Below are 22,676 nucleotides of genomic sequence, written 5' to 3' on the forward strand. Positions count from 1 at the left end.
ATTTAGTTTCCCCAACACCAGTTATTAAAGGTTAAAAAACACGAGAGGGTAGAGAATGACGAGGGATGTGGATTTATTATCTCCAAACTGACCATTTCTTCCACATTCACTTTTTACTTTAGTGACGTTGTAAATTCACTGTACAATCCGCATACACAGATACATATATATACATACACTGTACAATCCACACACATACATACTTACATACATACATACATTCACTGTACAATCCACTTCCACTGTTCTACATACACATACACACACACACACATGTACATACATCCACTATACAATTCACTTCGATTGTGATATATACACACACATACACACACTGTTCAGACATAACATTAAAACCAGTGACAGGTGAAGAGAATATCATTGATTATCTGGTTACAATGGCTCCTGACAAGGGGGGGGGGTATATTAGGCAGCAAGTGATCACTCCGTTCTTGAAGTAGATGTTGGAAGCAGAGAAATGGGCAGGTGTACGGACGTGACCGATTGTGACAATAGCCAAATTGTGATGTCCAAACGACCAGGGCACAGCATCTCCAAAACATCCGGTCTTGTGGAGTGTTCCCGGTATGCAGTGGTTCGTGCCAGCAAAAAGTGGTCCATGAAAGGACAACCGGTAAACCAGAGACCGTATCATGGGCACCCAAGGCTCATTGAATGCGCATGGGGAGCGAAGACTAGTCCAAATGGACCGATCCCACAAAGGAGCTACTGTAGCACAAATTGCTGAAGAAGTTACTGCTGGCTACGATAGAAAGATGTCAGATCGCACAGAGCATCGCAGCTTACTGCAGTTGAGGCTGGCATGCCGACCCCTGTCCACCGCTAAAAGAGCCTACAATGGGCACATGCATCAGAACTGGACCATGGAGTAATAGAAGTTGGCCTGGTCTTATGAATCACATTTTCTTTTACATCTCATGGACAGACGGGTGCGTGTGCACTACATCGTTTACTTGGAGAAGATAAAGCACCAGGATGTATTAAACCGAAAATGATTCCTAAAAAAAAATATATGACTTGTCCCGCAAACAACAAGGCCTCAAATAACTATGTAAGACATCCAGAGTGATCGGAAGAAAGCAGGAATAGATTGGGCAGTGTCACCGTTGTGTAGATAAGTATAAAAAGATTTATTAGGAACGTACAACGCATCTCAAGGTCGATCGGAGCTCTTCCTCCGGTAAATTGTACGTGATGCTGGAGGCCTGTAGGTTGGAGCAGCAGTCACAGACCCTACTTGAATCAACCTATCCTAGTGTTGTGCCTGCTGCACAACTGATTCTGGTGAGCATTACTGTGTAGCCTTAAAAATGAAAAGTTATGGCTGATGGAATGTGAGGAGGCAAAACCCAAAAAATTATCTTGGTCCTCATGGCAAAAAATTGCTCAGTTCTTTAGGGGCTAAAAAGCAGATGACACCTTTGTATTTTTTTGACTAGCAGGGCATTCTTAAAAGAGATGCGTCCTGCCGCTTTAATCTGTGTATGTTCAATGTTATAGCGTAATTTTATTATTATAGAGTAAAAAGCCGTCTCTCCCCTGCGACACCATTAGCTCTCATTTGCCCATCGGACACATGAGGCCTGCAAACTACCACTAGGACCCAAGCACAGTTGGTGAGGACCAATGTTCGCTCTAAGACTTAGCAGCTCCTGAGCGGAGCAGTTAGGGAGCAGGGCAAGTCTCCATCAATGGTGGGCGTTCCGATGACCAAAAGTAATACCCCCAATAAACACTAATATAGCGTACTAAATGAGACCATAAGAAAACTTATTTTGAGTTAGTTTTAATTACTTTTATAAATACTATAATATTACAAGTACACCAGTAAAATAGACCGCTATAAACTATTGTTCGCACTACCTTTTTATGTAAGTATTCACAAATACGTGTTACGATTCCCCTTGTCAAAGGGCTGTGTCCCTACATACAGACAGTATCACACTGTGAAGGGACACGTCCTCCTGACAAGGGGAATGGTAATATCCATTTGTCTATCAGTCCTAGGCTGCACAAAGACTTTTTGTGAAATGCAAGGATTTCCTATAATAAACTTCATGGCGACTTCTCCCAGCCATGACCCATTTCTGCGGATTTTGCCACTCCGATGTTTTTGGCTCATCACTTTTACCTACATTTCCACACCTATAAACAAAGATAAAATTATCATGGTGCCGCACACTGTGCCCCTAAATATAATAGCACCAAACACTATGCTCCTGAATATAATTGTGTCAAACTGTAATGAATCGGGGTAGGGAGACGGACAGGTGAGCCCTAATCTACCCGCAACTCAGTCCCTGCCTACTTGCACGGCCCGCCCTAAGTGACGGCGTACAACTGGGCGACGGTCCCTACGCTCAGTAAGTGCAAGACAGACAACACAAGACAAGGGCACACAGAAGCAAAGGGGGAAGTAGGGGCAGTTGCTCACGGAAACACTGTGAGCAACAGGCAGAGGTGAACGAGCCGAATCAAACCAGGGGAGTAAGTAGTAGCAAAATCAGAGCAGGAGAAGTCAGGCAAGTCAGGGTCAATGTAACAGCGGTCAATCAGGTAAATAGCAGAAATCGCAGAGCCAGGATACCAGACAATCATAGGCAAGGAACCTGATGCAAGTGAGGGTATAAATAGACCATGGTCGGGAGCTAGAACCATCAGGCCAGGCTGTGATAGGTTCGCCCTCTTCTCAGACTGCAAGCCTGAGTGGTAACAGATCGCGTCACTCTAGCAGACCTTGGAGCTGATGAAGGCTAATTAACCACGGGCGTCGACACAGAACCTGTATATACTGCCACACAGCACGCCCTTATATATAGTGCCAAACTGCCCCCCTCTTGTAAATAGTGCCACACAGCCACTCCTCTTGTAAATAGTGCCACATAGCCTTATATTGTACTTACCTTTCCTCTTTCCCGCAACGGACAGAGCGCTGCACAGCCTTGCGGGCAGAACCGCTTGCGCAGACCACCGTTATGCATTGACGTTATCATGCCAGCCTGTGAAGGGGGTCTTCCCAACGCATTATAGGCTGCATTATTTGTATCTGCATCCTGAGGACGCAGATGCAAGTGAATGTGGCTGTCGCTAGCGCCGGGTCCGCCCTCCGGTGCTAGCGACACCACCGGCATGATCTGCCACTGCATCCACCCACCGGCCGTGACAGTGCGCGGACTTAGTGTTAGTTTAGTGAGCACAGCCACGCACTTTATAGGGAACAGTGGTGGGGACACAAATACTATAATTAATTTACGCTCTAAAAGTAAACATGGAATTGCAGGTCTTGAGGGAAGTGTCTGATATATAGACAGATATACAATGGTCATGTATTCATTCACTGTGTGTTTGCTACAGATGGATCCATTAGGAGAAATCCACCAGAGAGATGTCCCAGTCCTCTGTATTCCCAGGACTGTCCAGAGGAAAATCACAATGTCCCAGAGAATCATCAGGTAAATGAAGCTTTGCCCTATACCAGCTCTATATAGGGGGGTGTGGAGCTTTTGGGTCTTGCGATCATAAATGTGGTCATAGATTTTGGTGGTTTCTTATGTTGATGTGTTCGATTCTTCGCACTCTGCTGTATTGTACTGAATTGTTACATATGTGAAATCAGGGGGAAGATCTGACTAATATTAAAGCGGAGGATGAAGCCGAAATAGAGCGGGTGAGGGGCGATCAACCGTGTAAGAGTGAAGTTGAGGAGGAAATTCCAGGAGGTGTTACCACAGGTAAGTAATAATTAATTCATAAAGGGACTTCAGCGAAAAGCTGAACCGAACACTAAAGTTAGTAGAAGATGGAGGCGCATAAATGGAGTGGATGGCAGATGAATAGCATGAAAGCAGTTAGAGGATCTGTCACCAGTTTATTAATACCCTATCTCCTAACAGTGTAATGTTTTCTGTAGGACACTATCCAATCGTCATACAGCTTCTACCCCTTCCCGGCCCAGCAACACAGTGTGATCATATAGTATACAGCTTCCATTCCCGACTGTGTATTTAAATGGCAATATCTCCGGTTGTGTCACAGCTAGAACTGCAATTCTGGTGTCATATGAAACATTAGAATCTCATCTTTCATATACCACTGTTCTAGGTGGTCCACAGCCCGAGATGTGGCTGTTTAAAGTGATCCCCCTTCCCTCCAGCTTCATTCTCTCATTCTGTGTGAAGCAGCTTCGTGCTGATAGGACAGCGTCAGAGGCTGTGAGGTAGCTTCACGAAAAGAGAATCGCTGCTGTTGATACCCACTTGTCTAATAAAGGCTCATTTACATATTTAGAAAAAAGCTCATAACTTTTAAAGTAATAAACGCACAATTTTCACTAGCATTGTCAGTGTGACAGCGCCTATTAGATTAGCTAGGAGATAGGGCATTACTAAACTAGTGAGAGAGCCTCTTTAACAGATGAATAGACAGTGGGAAAGAATTAACAGCACTAACTGACCCTATCTGAATACTATCCCACAGCAGGGAAAGACAACACCTTGGCAGCAGATCAAATGCACAGGAAAGGCAAACAAACCAGGGGAACTATTGATACCAAGATACACATAAAAGCCACTTTACAAAAACTAGATCTCTCGGAAGACCAACAGGTCTCACACTTCAAACAAACACATATACATAGACAAGAAAAACATCACCAACTAGAATTTGTAAAGAATTTAGCACATGAGAGAAACAGTATAACCAGTACATGAGTAATCCAGGCCTGAAGTATATACTAGCCCCCAGAAAAGTACTCTGCCCTAATTAACCAGGCAAAGCTAAATGATGACCAAATCCAGACACAGATCAAGGGCATTGTCTAGCAACGCCCAAACATAGAGATAACAGAAATCATTTATTAGCAGCAGTCCTGCTGCTAATCGTAACATTACCAAGCCCTTCAAAGAGGGCTGATGATCCCTTAAAGGGAAAGTGTCATGAATTATTTTTTTTATCATATTGCTTTTAATATGATATTAACATAAATGTTATTTATTTGTGTTCTCATGTTCTACTTTTTACTTTGTTCTTACTTTTCCTTCTGTATGAGAGCTGCCATTTTTTTTTCATCTCTGTTTGTGTCGATTAACGACACATACAGAGATGGAATACGGCACATACAATCCCATAGAGAATGCAAACGAGAGACGTTCCATTCTCTGAAGCGTACGCCGTCTGAGTGGGAGCGGCATGCGCCGCTTCCACACAGACCCAAACTAAGCTCGTTCGCAGAGTGAAACCCGGCGCCATTTTCAAGTGGACTGGAAGCCGTGGCCGGACAATAAGATGATGACTTACGGCCATATGTTCAAGGAAGCGAAGGCGCAAGGAATAGGAGCGAAGGTGGCGGCAGGAGAATGTAATTTATGTTCGTGTATGTGATGTGTGTATTATGTTCGTGTATGTTCATGTTATACTGTCTGCTGAGCACTGTATCTAATCCTCCTACACTGTGCAGTCGCTCAGAAAATGGTGGCACACAGTGTAGGAGGTTTGAAGATTCAAACCCCTCCTGGGCACTAGCTAGAAGAAGGGAGGGGGGATTGTGTGACGATACTAGAGAGAGTGTTTCTACCCCAAATTTGCAGCATAAAGCAATGAGGTTGCTTTACCACATTGACCATGCTGCAATTTTGGGAACTGCTCCCTCTAGTGCCCAGCATATGGAAATGTTATAAATTAGAATCTAATTTATAATATTTCCTGACTTGTGAAACATTTTAAAAATTAAAACAATGTGTAATCACTTAAATAATAATTGTTTAAAGGAACAGTGTCATCAGAAATTATTTTTTTATATGTTAAAGATGTTAGTGCTTTATTAAAAACTTTTATATTTATTTGTGTGTTTGTGTTTTACTTTTTCTTATTTTTACACTTTTTCTTCCCTATGGGGGCTGCCATTTTTTGTTCCATTTCTGTGTGTGTCGATTAACGACACATACAGACATGGAATACGGCAGCCACAGTCCCATAGGGACTGCGAACGGCTCCCGTCCCATTGACTGCAGTGTACGGCGTCTGTGTGGGAACTGCGCATGCGCCGCTCCCACACAGTCCTATTCGAAATTGGCGCCGTCCGGCGCCATTTTCCTGTGGACCGGAAGTCGCGGCCGGACAGTAATATTACTACTTCCGGTCGCGGCTTCCGGATTTCTGCACTTGCACCAGCGGCAGCAAACGGAGCGGACGGGCCGGAGGGAGCCGCGGCGGCAGGAGCAGGTAAGAGATTTCAATGTATGTTCGTGTTTGTGTGTGTTTACTACTGTATGTAAACCTACTACACTGTGGGTTAGCTCAAAAAATGGCGACACACAGTGTAGGAGGTTACACCGTTCAAACCCCTCGTTTATCCCGGCACTAGCCAGGATAAAGGAGGGGGGGATGCTGAGAGCTCACTAGAGCGAGGGCTTTTAACCCAATGTTGCAATGCTGCAATATTGGGAACAGCTCCATCTAGTGACCAAAAATGGGTAGTATTATAAATTAGAAATAATTTATAATATTTCCTGGACTCGTGCAAAAAAATAAAAAAAATTTGAACAATGTTTAACCACCCACACACTAAATGTTTAATTTTTTTAAAAAAAACATGTTTTTCTGGCAACACATTCCCTTTAACTAAAAAAATCTATCAGAATGGATGTTTCTAGCTGTTCCCAGGACTTTTCCTCTGGGCCGTTACCCCGTAAATCAACAAGGTAATGGAGTTGTCTGCCACACCATTCAAAATCAAGGATCCTCTGGACCACAAACTCAGGCTGACAACGGACCAAAACAGGAGGAGTTCTACGGATCGCCCTTCTGAAAGTATACACAGGCCTAAAAAGAGAACAATGAAAAGTCCTGGGCATTCTCATGCTTGGTTGTAAACTGGATTAATTTGTCTTAAAATCTTAAAACGACCAATAAATCTAGACCCAACTTGCCACATGGTTGTCTTAAACTGATTTTCTTGATGGACAACCACACTCTATTTCCCACTTTGAACTTATGTGGCCTGCGGTGGCGATCAAAATTGCATTTAGCACGAAGGGCAGCTGAGCCCAAAGCCCCATGGACCTTACTCCAGTTTTACTTCAACATCTTAATCCTCAGTCTGAGCAATGGAATGTCAAAACCCGCACTGACGGTAAATGAAGATGCCTATGGGTGAAAACCATAGTTACAGAAAAATGGAGAGACATTAGTGGATGCATGACACAAATTGTTACAAACAAATTGCCCATGGCAAAAACTGGACCCAATCATCATGTAAATCTGAAACAACACCGGAGATAGTGCTCTAATGTCTGGTTCACTATCATTGGTCTGTGGATGATAGGTGGCGGAGGACCCAAATCAATACCTACATTTGCGCAAAGGCCTTCCAAAATTGAGTCACAAACTGTGAACCCATGTCAGATACAATATTATCAGATACAATATTTTCAGGAATACTATGAAGTCTCACCACTAGTTGAACAAAGTGAGTAGCCAGCTTATCAGCAGAGGACAAGCCAGACAAGGGTATAAAATGGGCCATTTTACTGAACCTGTCTACAACAACCTATTTGGTATCTCTCCCCCCGAATCTGGTCAACTTGAAAATAAAGTCCATGAATATGTGTGTCCATGGTTTCCTGGGAGTTGGCAAAGGTTCTAACTGACCAAAAGGTAATGCTGTAGATGTCTTATTGCGAGCACAGATGTCACATTCCACAGCAAACCTTTCTACATCTCTCCGCATATCTGGCCACCAAACTGATCGAGACATGGTCTTACACATCTTAGTGATACCTGAATTGGCTCAAGGACCGTTTCCAGAGAGTTGTGCTCAATGATTCCTACACTGAATGGTCCCCGGTTATAAGTGGTGTACCCCAGGGTTCAGTGCTGGGACCACTATTATTCAACTTATTTATTAACCCCTTCAGGACTGAGCCTGTTTTGGCCTTCAGGACGAAGCCGATTTTTCAAATCTGACGTGTCACTTTATGTGGTAATAACTCTGGAATGCTTTTACCTATTCAAGCGATTCTGAGATTGTTTTCTCGTGACATATTGTACTTTATGTTAGTGAAAAAATTTGGTCGATAAATTTAATATTTAATTGTGAAAAACATCAAAATGTAGAGAATTTTTCGAAATTTAAATCTATCTGCTTGGATGACATAGTATTACCACACAAAATACTTACTAGTTTATATTTCCCATATGTCTACTTTATATTTGCATCGTTTTTGGAACCTTATTTTATTTTTCTAGGACGTTACAAGGCTTAGAACTTTAGCAGCAATTTCTCATATTTTCAAGAAAATTTCAAAAGGCTATTTTTTCAGGGACCAGTTCAGTTCTGAAGTTAGTTTAGGGGCCTTATATATTAGAAAGTCCCCATAAATGAACCCATTTTGAAAGCGGCACCCCTCAGAGTATTCAAAACAGCATTCAGAAAGTGTTTTAACCCTTTATGCATTTCAAAGGAATTAAAGCAATCTACAGGTGTAATTTACAGATTTAATTTTTTTTGCCAAAATTCATATGTAATCCATTTTTTTTTGTAACACAGAAGGTTTTACCAGAGAAATGCAACTCAATATTTATTGCCCAGATACTGCACTTTTTTAGAAATATCCCACATGTGGCCCTAGTGTGCTAACGGACTGAAGCACAGGCCTCAGAAGCAAAGGAGCACCTAGAGGATTTTGGGGCCTCCTTTTTTAGAATATATTTTAGGCACCATGTCAGATTTGAAGAGTTCTTGTGCTGCCGATACAGTAAAAACAGATAAAAGTGACCCCATTTTGGAAACTGCACCCCTCAATGAATCTTTCTAGTGGTATAGTTAGCACTTTGACCCCACAGTTGTTTTGCAAAATTTATTTGCATTCGTGTGAAGATGAAAGCCTACTTGTTTTCTGAAAAAACATAGAAATTTTAGATTTTAAAAAAGAATAAAGGACAAAAAGTAATTTGTAAAGCAATTTCTCCCGATTACAGCAATACCACATATGTGGTAATACACTGCTGTTTGGACCCACAGCAGGGCTCAGAATAGAAGGAGCGTCATTTGGATTTTGGAGCGCAGATTTTGCTAGAATAGTTTTTAGTGCCATGTCGTGTTTGCAATGCACTGGGGGGGACCAAAACAGTGTAAACACCCCAAAAATGACCCCATTTTGAAAACTACGCCCCTCAAGGAATTTTTTCTAGTGGTGTGATCACTTTATTAACCCCATAGTTTTTTTTCAGAATCTTGTGGATATCTGGCGTGAAAAAGAACATATGACAAATGCTTCATTTATAGGACAGAATTTTCAGACACAGAGCATGCAAGTGAAGAAAAGCACCTCAACATTTATCAGGATATTTCTTCTGAGTTTAGAAATACCCCCAAATTGGCCCTAATTCTCTGTTGCTGGACATATGGTCAGGGCCAGAAAATATTGGAACATCACAAGGATTTTGAGGCCTTATTTTACTTTGATGATTTTTGGGCACATTTCATGTTTGCATAGGCCTAAAAAATTGTGCAGATACTACACCATATTACAAATCCTAGATATTCATCTAGGGTTATAATGGGAATTTTTAGTTTTGTTATGGGGATGTTCAAATTTTAAATGGTGAATTGGTTATGGTAAATGGGAGGGACGGCAATTGTAAATGAAAGGGCCGAAAATTATAAATGAAAGGGACAGATGAAAATAAAATTTAGAAATCCAGAGAGGTGTGGTATATCCGGAAGCACTCCTTCATACACAGTCCAGGGTGGGTGGGACAGGTGTTCCACTGGTATGTCGTGTCTTTTCTTATGCCTCTTTTGGCACAGACACGACACCTCTTCTGGGGGTGGCTTTTTTTTGAGGTGGGCGGCAATTCACCAGGAAAGTGCTGCCCTGGAACTATCCTGGGGACATCCGTACTTGCAGAGGCAGAACTTTCTCCTACCTCTGCCACATTCCCAAAGAGAAGGGATTTGATTACCTTCTCCTGGTACTCCAGGTATGTCCCCTCCTGACCAGTGCTCCTGTATATTACAAAGGAGTTGTACAATGCCATTTGGATAAAGTACACCGCAAGTTTTTTTATACCAAATTTTTGATTTCCGCATGGCATTGTACGGCTTGAGCATCTGGTCAAAAAGGTCCACTCCCCCCATAAATTTGTTATATGCCTGGATGCAGACAGGCCGTGACGTGGTGGTGGGTGTTGCACCACGCACAGGGACAAGAGAGCAGGTGGCATCATGAATGGATGTTAGCATCAACACATCCTTCTTGTCCCTGAATTTCAAAAATAGGACCCCTTCGCCTTGGACCGCCCTGCTCTCCCCACGCTGCAGGGGTTGGCCGAGAAGGGTTTTTGGGAGCGGTCTCTGGTTTTTGCGGACAGTCCCACACGCCACCGTTTTTTGTTCCACCAGGCATTTGAAAAGGGGTACACTTGTGTACCAGTTGTCAATATACAAGTAGTACCCCTGATTTAAACATTGGGTGCAGGAGGTCCCAGACAATCCTCCCAGTTGTAGTCAGGACGGGTGGACAGTTTGGGGGTTCAATCTGACTGTCTCTTCCCTCGTATATTTTAAAAGTATGTGTGTAGCCCGACTCCGACTCACACAACTTGTAGATCTTGATGTCATACCTGGCACGTTTGTTGGGCAAATACTGCCTGAACTTCACCCTTCCCTTCAATTGCACCAGGGACTTGTCAATAGCAATTTCTCTTCCAGGGGTATATGACATGGAAAACTTTTGGGCCAAATGGGAAATAAGGGGTCTAATTTTATAGAGTCAATCGAAATTTGGGTGATCCTGGGGGGGAGGGCACTGGGAATTATCATTGAAGTGCAAAAACTTCTGTATTGCCTCAAAACGAGCCCTGGGTGTTGTGGTGCGGTATAAGGGGCAGTGGTAAAGAATATCAGTGGACCAATAGGCCCTCACCGATGGCTTCTTTGTTAGGCCCATATTTAGCACCAATCCCCAGTACTGCAGCTATAAACTATTGTTAGCACTACCTTTTTATGTAAGTATTCACAAATACGTGTTACGATTCCCCTTGTCAAAGGACTGTGTCCCTACATACAGACAGTATCACACTGTGAAGGGACATGTCCTCCTGACAAGGGGAATGGTAATATCCATTTGTCTATCAGTCCTAGACTGCACAAAGACTTTTTGTGAAATACAAGGATTTCCTATAATAAACTTCATGGCGACTTCTCCCAGCCATGACCCATTTCTGCGGATTTTGCCACTCCGATGTCTTTGGCTCATCACTTTACCTACATTTCCACACCTATAAACAAAGATAAAATTATCATGGTGCCGCACACTGTGCCCCTAAATATAATAGCACCAAACACTATGCTCCTGAATATAATTGTGTCAAACTGTAATGAATCGGGGTAGGGAGACGGACAGGTGAGCCCTAATCTACCCGCAACTCAGTCCCTGCATACTTGTACGGCCCGCCCTAAGTGACGGCGTACAACTGGGCGACGGTCCCTACGCTCAGTAAGTGCAAGACAGGCAACACAAGACAAGGGCACACAGAATCAAAGGGGGAAGTAGGGGCAGTTGCTCACGGAAACACTGAGCAACAGGCAGAGGTGAACGAGCCGAATCAAACCAGGGGAGTAAGTAGTAGCAAAATCAGAGCAGGAGAAGTCAGGCAAGTCAGGGTCAATGTAACAGCGGTCAATCAGGTAAATAGCAGAAATCGCAGAGCCAGGATACCAGACAATCATAGGCAAGGAACCTGATGCAAGTGAGGGTATAAATAGACCAAGGTCGGGAGCTAGAACCATCAGGCCAGGCTGTGATAGGTTCGCCCTCTCCTCAGCCTGCAAGCCTGAGTGGTAACAGATCGTGTCACTCTAGCAGACCTTGGAGCTGATGAAGGCTAATTAACCACGGGCGTCGACACAGAACCTGTATATACTGCCACTAGGCACGCCCTTGTATATAGTGTCAAACTGCCCCCCTCTTGTAAATAGTGCCACACAGCCACTCCTCTTATAAATAGTGCCACATAGCCTTATATTTTACTTACCTTTCCTCTTTCCCGCAACGGACAGAGCGCTGCACAGCCTTGCGGGCAGAACCGCTTGCGCAGACCACCGTTATGCATTGCCGTTATCATGCCAGCCTGTGAAGGGGGTCTTCCCAACGCATTATAGGCTGCATTATTTGTATCTGCATCCTGAGGACGCAGATGCAAGTGAATGTGGCTGTCGCTAGCGCCGGGTCCGCCCTCCGGTGCTAGCGACACCACCGGCATGATCTGCCACTGCATCCACCCACCGGCCGTGACAGTGCGCGGACTTAGTGTTAGTTTAGTGAGCACAGCCACGCACTTTATAGGGAACAGTGGTGGGGACACAAATACTATAATTAATTTACGCTCTAAAAGTAAACATGGAATTGCAGGTCTTGAGGGAAGTGTCTGATATATAGACAGATATACAATGGTCATGTATTCATTCACTGTGTGTTTGCTACAGATGGATCCATTAGGAGAAATCCACCAGAGAGATGTCCCAGTCCTCTGTATTCCCAGGACTGTCCAGAGGAAAATCACAATGTCCCAGAGAATCATCAGGTAAATGAAGCTGTGCCCTATACCAGATCTATATAGGGGGGTGTGGAGCTTTTGGGTCTTGCGATCATAAATGTGGTCATAGATTTTGGTGGTTTCTTATGTTGATGTGTTAGATTCTTCGCACTCTGCTGTATTGTACTGAATTGTTACATATGTGAAATCAGGGGGAAGATCTGACTAATATTAAAGCGGAGGATGAAGAAGAAGAGTGGGTGAGGGGCGATCAACCGTGTAAGAGTGAAGTGGAGGAGGAAATTCCAGGAGGTGTTACCACAGGTAAGTAATAATTAATTCATAAAGGGACTTCAGCGAAAAGCTGAACCGAACACTAAAGTTAGTAGAAGATGGAGGCGCATAAATGGAGTGGATGGCAGATGAATAGCATGAAAGCAGTTAGAGGATCTGTCACCAGTTTATTAATACCCTATCTCCTAACAGTGTAATGTTTTCTGTAGGACACTATCCAATCGTCATACAGCTTCTACCCCTTCCCGGCCCAGCAACACAGTGTGATCATATAGTATACAGCTTCCATTCCCGACTGTGTATTTAAATGGCAATATCTCCGGTTGTGTCACAGCTAGAACTGCAATTCTGGTGTCATATGAAACATTAGAATCTCATCTTTCATATACCACTGTTCTAGGTGGTCCACAGCCCGAGATGTGGCTGTTTAAAGTGATCCCCCTTCCCTCCAGCTTCATTCTCTCATTCTGTGTGAAGCAGCTTCGTGCTGATAGGACAGCGTCAGAGGCTGTGAGGTAGCTTCACGAAAAGAGAATCACTGCTGTTGATACCCACTTGTCTAATAAAGGCTCATTTACATATTTAGAAAAAAGCTCATAACTTTTAAAGTAATAAACGCACAATTTTCACTAGCATTGTCAGTGTGACAGCGCCTATTAGATTAGCTAGGAGATAGGGCATTACTAAACTAGTGAGAGAGCCTCTTTAACAGATGAATAGACAGTGGGAAAGAATTAACAGCACTAACTGACCCTATCTGAATACTATCCCACAGCAGGGAAAGACAACACCTTGGCAGCAGATCAAATGCACAGGAAAGGCAAACAAACCAGGGGAACTATTGATACCAAGATACACATAAAAGCCACTTTACAAAAACTAGATCTCTCGGAAGACCAACAGGTCTCACACTTCAAACAAACACATATACATAGACAAGAAAAACATCACCAACTAGAATTTGTAAAGAATTTAGCACATGAGAGAAACAGTATAACCAGTACATGAGTAATCCAGGCCTGAAGTATATACTAGCCCCCAGAAAAGTACTCTGCCCTAATTAACCAGGCAAAGCTAAATGATGACCAAATCCAGACACAGATCAAGGGCATTGTCTAGCAACGCCCAAACATAGAGATAACAGAAATCATTTATTAGCAGCAGTCCTGCTGCTAATCGTAACATTACCAAGCCCTTCAAAGAGGGCTGATGATCCCTTAAAGGGAAGGTGTCATGATTTTTTTTTTTTTTATCATATTGCTTTTAATATGATATTAACATAAATGTTATTTATTTGTGTTCTCATGTTCTACTTTTTACTTTGTTCTTACTTTTCCTTCTGTATGAGAGCTGCCATTTTTTTTTCATCTCTGTTTGTGTCGATTAACGACACATACAGAGATGGAATACGGCACATACAACCCCATAGAGAATGCAAACGAGAGACGTTCCATTCTCTGAAGCGTACGCCGTCTGAGTGGGAGCGACATGCGCCGCTTCCACACAGACCCAAACGAAGCTCGTTCGCAGAGTGAAACCCGGCGCCATTTTCAAGTGGACTGGAAGCCGTGGCCGGACAATAAGATGATGACTTACGGCCATATGTTCAAGGAAGCGAAGGCGCAAGGAATAGGAGCGAAGGTGGCGGCAGGAGAATGTAATTTATGTTCGTGTATGTGATGTGTGTATTATGTTCGTGTATGTTCATGTTATACTGTCTGCTGAGCACTGTATCTAATCCTCCTACACTGTGCAGTCGCTCAGAAAATGGCGGCATACAGTGTAGGAGGTTTGAAGATTCAAACCCCTCCTGGGCACTAGCTAGAAGAAGGGAGGGGGGATTGTGTGACGATACTAGAGAGAGTGTTTCTACCCCAAATTTGCAGCATAAAGCAATGAGGTTGCTTTACCACATTGACCATGCTGCAATTTTGGGAACTGCTCCCTCTAGTGCCCAGCATATGGAAATGTTATAAATTAGAATCTAATTTATAATATTTCCTGACTTTTGAAACATTTTAAAAATTAAAACAATGTGTAATCACTTAAATAATAATTGTTTAACTAAAAAAATCTATCAGAATGGATGTTTCTAGCTGTTCCCAGGACTTTTCCTCTGGGCCGTTACCCCGTAAATCAACAAGGTAATGGAGTTGTCTGCCACGCCATTCAAAATCAAGGATCCTCTGGACCACAAACTCAGGCTGACAACGGACCAAAACAGGAGGAGTTCTACGGATCGCCCTTCTGAAAGTATACACAGGCCTAAAAAGAGAACAATGAAAAGTCCTGGGCATTCTCATGCTTGGTTGTAAATTCACCATTAAGGAAACTGGATTAATTTGTCTTAAAATCTTAAAACGACCAATAAATCTAGACCCAACTTGCCACATGGTTGTCTTAAACTGATTTTCTTGATGGACAACCACACTCTATTTCCCACTTTGAACTTATGTGGCCTGCGGTGGCGATCAAAATTGCATTTAGCACGAAGGGCAGCTGAGCCCAAAGCCCCATGGACCTTACTCCAGTTTTACTTCAACATCTTAATCCTCAGTCTGAGCAATGGAATGTCAAAACCCGCACTGACGGTAAATGAAGATGCCTATGGGTGAAAACCATAGTAACAGAAAAATGTAGAGACATTAGTGGATGCATGACACAAATTGTTACAAACAAATTGCCCATGGCAAAAACTGGACCCAATCATCATGTAAATCTGAAACAACACCGGAGATAGTGCTCTAATGTCTGGTTCACTATCTGTCTGACCATTGGTTTGTGGATGATAGGTGGCGGAGGACCAAAATCAATACCTACATTTGCGCAAAGGCCTTCCAAAATTGAGTCACAAACTGTGAACCCATGTCAGATACAATATTATCAGATACAATATTTTCAGGAATACTATGAAGTCTCACCACTAGTTGAACAAAGTGAGTAGCCAGCTTATCAGCAAAGGACAAGCCAGACAAGGGTATAAAATGGGCCATTTTACTGAACCTGTCTACAACAACCTATTTGGTATCTCTCCCCCCGGATCTGGTCAACTTGAAAATAAAGTCCATGAATATGTGTGTCCATGGTTTCCTGGGAGTTGGCAAAGGTTCTAACTGACCAAAAGGTAATGCTGTAGATGTCTTATTGCGAGCACAGATGTCACATTCCACAGCAAACCTTTCTACATCTCTCCGCATATCTGGCCACCAAACTGATCGAGACATGGTCTTACACATCTTAGTGATACCTGAATTGGCTCAAGGACCGTTTCCAGAGAGTTGTGCTCAATGATTCCTACACTGAATGGTCCCCGGTTATAAGTGGTGTACCCCAGGGTTCAGTGCTGGGACCACTATTATTCAACTTATTTATTAACCCCTTCAGGACTGAGCCTGTTTTGGCCTTCAGGACGAAGCCGATTTTTCAAATCTGACGTGTCACTTTATGTGGTAATAACTCTGGAATGCTTTTACCTATTCAAGCGATTCTGAGATTGTTTTCTCGTGACATATTGTACTTTATGTTAGTGAAAAAATTTGGTCGATAAATTTAATATTTAATTGTGAAAAACATCAAAATGTAGAGAATTTTTCGAAATTTAAATCTATCTGCTTGGATGACATAGTATTACCACACAAAATACTTACTAGTTTATATTTCCCATATGTCTACTTTATATTTGCATCGTTTTTGGAACCTTATTTTATTTTTCTAGGACGTTACAAGGCTTAGAACTTTAGCAGCAATTTCTCATATTTTCAAGAAAATTTCAAAAGGCTATTTTTTCAGGGACCAGTTCAGTTCTGAAGTTAGTTTAGGGGCCTTATATATTAGAAAGTCCCCATAAATGAACCCATTTTGAAAACGGCACCCCTCAGAGTATTCAAAACAGCATTCAGAAAGTGTTTTAACCCTTTAGGCATTTCAAAGGAATTAAAGCAATCTACAGGTGTAATTTACAGATTTAATTTTTTTTGCCAAAATTCATATGTAATCCATTTTTTTTTGTAACACAGAAGGTTTTACCAGAGAAATGCAACTCAATATTTATTGCCCAGATACTGCACTTTTTTAGAAATATCCCACATGTGGCCCTAGTGTGCTAACGGACTGAAGCACAGGCCTCAGAAGCAAAGGAGCACCTAGAGGATTTTGGGGCCTCCTTTTTTAGAATATATTTTAGGCACCATGTCAGATTTGAAGAGTTCTTGTGCTGCCGATACAGTAAAAACAGATAAAAGTGACCCCATTTTGGAAACTGCACCCCTCAATGAATCTTTCTAGTGGTATAGTTAGCACTTTGACCCCACAGTTGTTTTGCAAAATTTATTTGCATTCGTGTGAAGATGAAAGCCTACTTGTTTTCTGAAAAAACATAGAAATTTTAGATTTTAAAAAAGAATAAAGGACAAAAAGTAATTTGTAAAGCAATTTCTCCCGATTACAGCAATACCACATATGTGGTAATACACTGCTGTTTGGACCCACAGCAGGGCTCAGAATAGAAGGAGCGTCATTTGGATTTTGGAGCGCAGATTTTGCTAGAATAGTTTTTAGTGCCATGTCGTGTTTGCAATGCACTGGGGGGGACCAAAACAGTGTAAACACCCCAAAAATGACCCCATTTTGAAAACTACGCCCCTCAAGGAATTTTTTCTAGTGGTGTGATCACTTTATTAACCCCATAGTTTTTTTTCAGAATCTTGTGGATATCTGGCGTGAAAAAGAACATATGACAAATGCTTCATTTATAGGACAGAATTTTCAGACACAGAGCATGCAAGTGAAGAAAAGCACCTCAACATTTATCAGGATATTTCTTCTGAGTTTAGAAATACCCCCAAATTGGCCCTAATTCTCTGTTGCTGGACATATGGTCAGGGCCAGAAAATATTGGAACATCACAAGGATTTTGAGGCCTTATTTTACTTTGATGATTTTTGGGCACATTTCATGTTTGCATAGGCCTAAAAAATTGTGCAGATACTACACCATATTACAAATCCTAGATATTCATCTAGGGTTATAATGGGAATTTTTAGTTTTGTTATGGGGATGTTCAAATTTTAAATGGTGAATTGGTTATGGTAAATGGGAGGGACGGCAATTGTAAATGAAAGGGCCGAAAATTATAAATGAAAGGGACAGATGAAAATAAAATGTAGAAATCCAGAGAGGTGTGGTATATCCGGAAGCACTCCTTCATACACAGTCCAGGGTGGGTGGGACAGGTGTTCCACTGGTATGTCGTGTCTTTTCTTATGCCTCTTTTGGCACAGACACGACACCTCTTCTGGGGGTGGCTTTTTTTTGAGGTGGGCGGCAATTCACCAGGAAACTGCTGCCCTGGAACTATCCTGGGGACATCCGTACTTGCAGAGGCAGAACTTTCTCCTACCTCTGCCACATTCCCAAAGAGAAGGGATTTGATTACCTTCTCCTGGTACTCCAGGTATGTCCCCTCCTGACCAGTGCTCCTGTATATTACAAAGGAGTTGTACAATGCCATTTGGATAAAGTACACCGCAAGTTTTTTTATACCAAATTTTTGATTTCCGCATGGCATTGTACGGCTTGAGCATCTGGTCAAAAAGGTCCACTCCCCCCATAAATTTGTTATATGCCTGGATGCAGACAGGCCGTGACGTGGTGGTGGGTGTTGCACCACGCACAGGGACAAGAGAGCAGGTGGCATCATGAATGGATGTTAGCATCAACACATCCTTCTTGAACCCTGAATTTCAAAAATAGGACCCCTTCGCCTTGGACCGCCCTGCTCTCCCCACGCTGCAGGGGTTGGCCGAGAAGGGTTTTTGGGAGCGGTCTCTGGTTTTTGCGGACCGTCCCACACGCCACCGTTTTTTGTTCCACCAGGCATTTGAAAAGGGGTACACTTGTGTACCAGTTGTCAATATACAAGTAGTACCCCTGATTTAAACATTGGGTGCAGGAGGTCCCAGACAATCCTCCCAGTTGTAGTCAGGACGGGTGGACAGTTTGGGGGTTCAATCTGACTGTCTCTTCCCTCGTATATTTTAAAAGTATGTGTGTAGCCCGACTCCGACTCACACAACTTGTAGATCTTGATGTCATACCTGGCACGTTTGTTGGGCAAATACTGCCTGAACTTCACCCTTCCCTTCAATTGCACCAGGGACTTGTCAATAGCAATTTCTCTTCCAGGGGTATATGACATGGAAAACTTTTGGGCCAAATGGGAAATAAGGGGTCTAATTTTATAGAGTCAATCGAAATTTGGGTGATCCTGGGGGGGAGGGCACTGGGAATTATCATTGAAGTGCAAAAACTTCTGTATTGCCTCAAAACGAGCCCTGGGTGTTGTGGTGCGGTATAAGGGGCAGTGGTAAAGAATATCAGTGGACCAATAGGCCCTCACCGATGGCTTCTTTGTTAGGCCCATATTTAGCACCAATCCCCAGTACTGCAGCTATAAACTATTGTTAGCACTACCTTTTTATGTAAGTATTCACAAATACGTGTTACGATTCCCCTTGTCAAAGGACTGTGTCCCTACATACAGACAGTATCACACTGTGAAGGGACACGTCCTCCTGACAAGGGGAATGGTAATATCCATTTGTCTATCAGTCCTAGACTGCACAAAGACTTTTTGTGAAATACAAGGATTTCCTATAATAAACTTCATGGCGACTTCTCCCAGCCATGACCCATTTCTGCGGATTTTGCCACTCCGATGTCTTTGGCTCATCACTTTACCTACATTTCCACACCTATAAACAAAGATAAAATTATCATGGTGCCGCACACTGTGCCCCTAAATATAATAGCACCAAACACTATGCTCCTGAATATAATTGTGTCAAACTGTAATGAATCGGGGTAGGGAGACGGACAGGTGAGCCCTAATCTACCCGCAACTCAGTCCCTGCCTACTTGTACGGCCCGCCCTAAGTGACGGCGTACAACTGGGCAACGGTCCCTACGCTCAGTAAGTGCAAGACAGGCAACACAAGACAAGGGCACACAGAATCAAAGGGGGAAGTAGGGGCAGTTGCTCACGGAAACACTGTGAGCAACAGGCAGAGGTGAACGAGCCGAATCAAACCAGGGGAGTAAGTAGTAGCAAAATCAGAGCAGGAGAAGTCAGGCAAGTCAGGGTCAATGTAACAGCGGTCAATCAGGTAAATAGCAGAAATCGCAGAGCCAGGATACCAGACAATCATAGGCAAGGAACCTGATGCAAGTGAGGGTATAAATAGACCAAGGTCGGGAGCTAGAACCATCAGGCCAGGCTGTGATAGGTTCGCCCTCTCCTCAGCCTGCAAGCCTGAGTGGTAACAGATCGTGTCACTCTAGCAGACCTTGGAGCTGATGAAGGCTAATTAACCATGGGCGTCGACACAGAACCTGTATATACTGCCACTAGGCACGCCCTTGTATATAGTGCCAAACTGCCCCCCTCTTGTAAATAGTGCCACACAGCCACTCCTCTTATAAATAGTGCCACATAGCCTTATATTTTACTTACCTTTCCTCTTTCCCGCAACGGACAGAGCGCTGCACAGCCTTGCGGGCAGAACCGCTTGCGCAGACCACCGTTATGCATTGCCGTTATCATGCCAGCCTGTGAAGGGGGTCTTCCCAACGCATTATAGGCTGCATTATTTGTATCTGCATCCTGAGGACGCAGATGCAAGTGAATGTGGCTGTCGCTAGCGCCGGGTCCGCCCTCCAGTGCTAGCGACACCACCGGCATGATCTGCCACTGCATCCACCCACCGGCCGTGACAGTGCGCGGACTTAGTGTTAGTTTAGTGAGCACAGCCACGCACTTTATAGGGAACAGTGGTGGGGACACAAATACTATAATTAATTTACGCTCTAAAAGTAAACATGGAATTGCAGGTCTTGAGGGAAGTGTCTGATATATAGACAGATATACAATGGTCATGTATTCATTCACTGTGTGTTTGCTACAGATGGATCCATTAGGAGAAATCCACCAGAGAGATGTCCCAGTCCTCTGTATTCCCAGGACTGTCCAGAGGAAAATCACAATGTCCCAGAGAATCATCAGGTAAATGAAGCTGTGCCCTATACCAGATCTATATAGGGGGGTGTGGAGCTTTTGGGTCTTGCGATCATAAATGTGGTCATAGATTTTGGTGGTTTCTTATGTTGATGTGTTAGATTCTTCGCACTCTGCTGTATTGTACTGAATTGTTACATATGTGAAATCAGGGGGAAGATCTGACTAATATTAAAGCGGAGGATGAAGAAGAAGAGTGGGTGAGGGGCGATCAACCGTGTAAGAGTGAAGTGGAGGAGGAAATTCCAGGAGGTGTTACCACAGGTAAGTAATAATTAATTCATAAAGGGACTTCAGCGAAAAGCTGAACCGAACACTAAAGTTAGTAGAAGATGGAGGCGCATAAATGGAGTGGATGGCAGATGAATAGCATGAAAGCAGTTAGAGGATCTGTCACCAGTTTATTAATACCCTATCTCCTAACAGTGTAATGTTTTCTGTAGGACACTATCCAATCGTCATACAGCTTCTACCCCTTCCCGGCCCAGCAACACAGTGTGATCATATAGTATACAGCTTCCATTCCCGACTGTGTATTTAAATGGCAATATCTCCGGTTGTGTCACAGCTAGAACTGCAATTCTGGTGTCATATGAAACATTAGAATCTCATCTTTCATATACCACTGTTCTAGGTGGTCCACAGCCCGAGATGTGGCTGTTTAAAGTGATCCCCCTTCCCTCCAGCTTCATTCTCTCATTCTGTGTGAAGCAGCTTCGTGCTGATAGGACAGCGTCAGAGGCTGTGAGGTAGCTTCACGAAAAGAGAATCGCTGCTGTTGATACCCACTTGTCTAATAAAGGCTCATTTACATATTTAGAAAAAAGCTCATAACTTTTAAAGTAATAAACGCACAATTTTCACTAGCATTGTCAGTGTGACAGCGCCTATTAGATTAGCTAGGAGATAGGGCATTACTAAACTAGTGAGAGAGCCTCTTTAACAGATGAATAGACAGTGGGAAAGAATTAACAGCACTAACTGACCCTATCTGAATACTATCCCACAGCAGGGAAAGACAACACCTTGGCAGCAGATCAAATGCACAGGAAAGGCAAACAAACCAGGGGAACTATTGATACCAAGATACACATAAAAGCCACTTTACAAAAACTAGATCTCTCGGAAGACCAACAGGTCTCACACTTCAAACAAACACATATACATAGACAAGAAAAACATCACCAACTAGAATTTGTAAAGAATTTAGCACATGAGAGAAACAGTATAACCAGTACATGAGTAATCCAGGCCTGAAGTATATACTAGCCCCCAGAAAAGTACTCTGCCCTAATTAACCAGGCAAAGCTAAATGATGACCAAATCCAGACACAGATCAAGGGCATTGTCTAGCAACGCCCAAACATAGAGATAACAGAAATCATTTATTAGCAGCAGTCCTGCTGCTAATCGTAACATTACCAAGCCCTTCAAAGAGGGCTGATGATCCCTTAAAGGGAAGGTGTCATGATTTTTTTTTTTTTATCATATTGCTTTTAATATGATATTAACATAAATGTTATTTATTTGTGTTCTCATGTTCTACTTTTTACTTTGTTCTTACTTTTCCTTCTGTATGAGAGCTGCCATTTTTTTTTCATCTCTGTTTGTGTCGATTAACGACACATACAGAGATGGAATACGGCACATACAACCCCATAGAGAATGCAAACGAGAGACGTTCCATTCTCTGAAGCGTACGCCGTCTGAGTGGGAGCGACATGCGCCGCTTCCACACAGACCCAAACGAAGC

At 43.0% G+C, this 22,676-nt stretch overlaps 1 protein-coding gene across 1 annotated transcript in view; it reads left to right on the plus strand.

Annotated features, from left to right (window-relative positions):
• The first annotated feature begins 3,371 nt into the window (after positions 1-3,371).
• The window catches only part of LOC142673162 (uncharacterized), a 100,628-nt gene continuing 81,323 nt past the window's right edge, over positions 3,372-22,676 (plus strand). The window contains exons 1-6 of the mRNA XM_075847173.1: positions 3,372-3,473; positions 3,638-3,752; positions 12,509-12,606; positions 12,771-12,882; positions 20,814-20,911; positions 21,076-21,187. The gene's annotated coding sequence lies outside the window, so the exon portion shown is untranslated. The remainder of the gene's footprint in view (positions 3,474-3,637; positions 3,753-12,508; positions 12,607-12,770; positions 12,883-20,813; positions 20,912-21,075; positions 21,188-22,676) is intronic.

This window comes from Rhinoderma darwinii (genome assembly GCF_050947455.1).
Source record: "Rhinoderma darwinii isolate aRhiDar2 chromosome 1 unlocalized genomic scaffold, aRhiDar2.hap1 SUPER_1_unloc_3, whole genome shotgun sequence".
In the NCBI taxonomy this organism is placed as follows: Eukaryota; Metazoa; Chordata; class Amphibia; order Anura; family Rhinodermatidae; genus Rhinoderma; species Rhinoderma darwinii.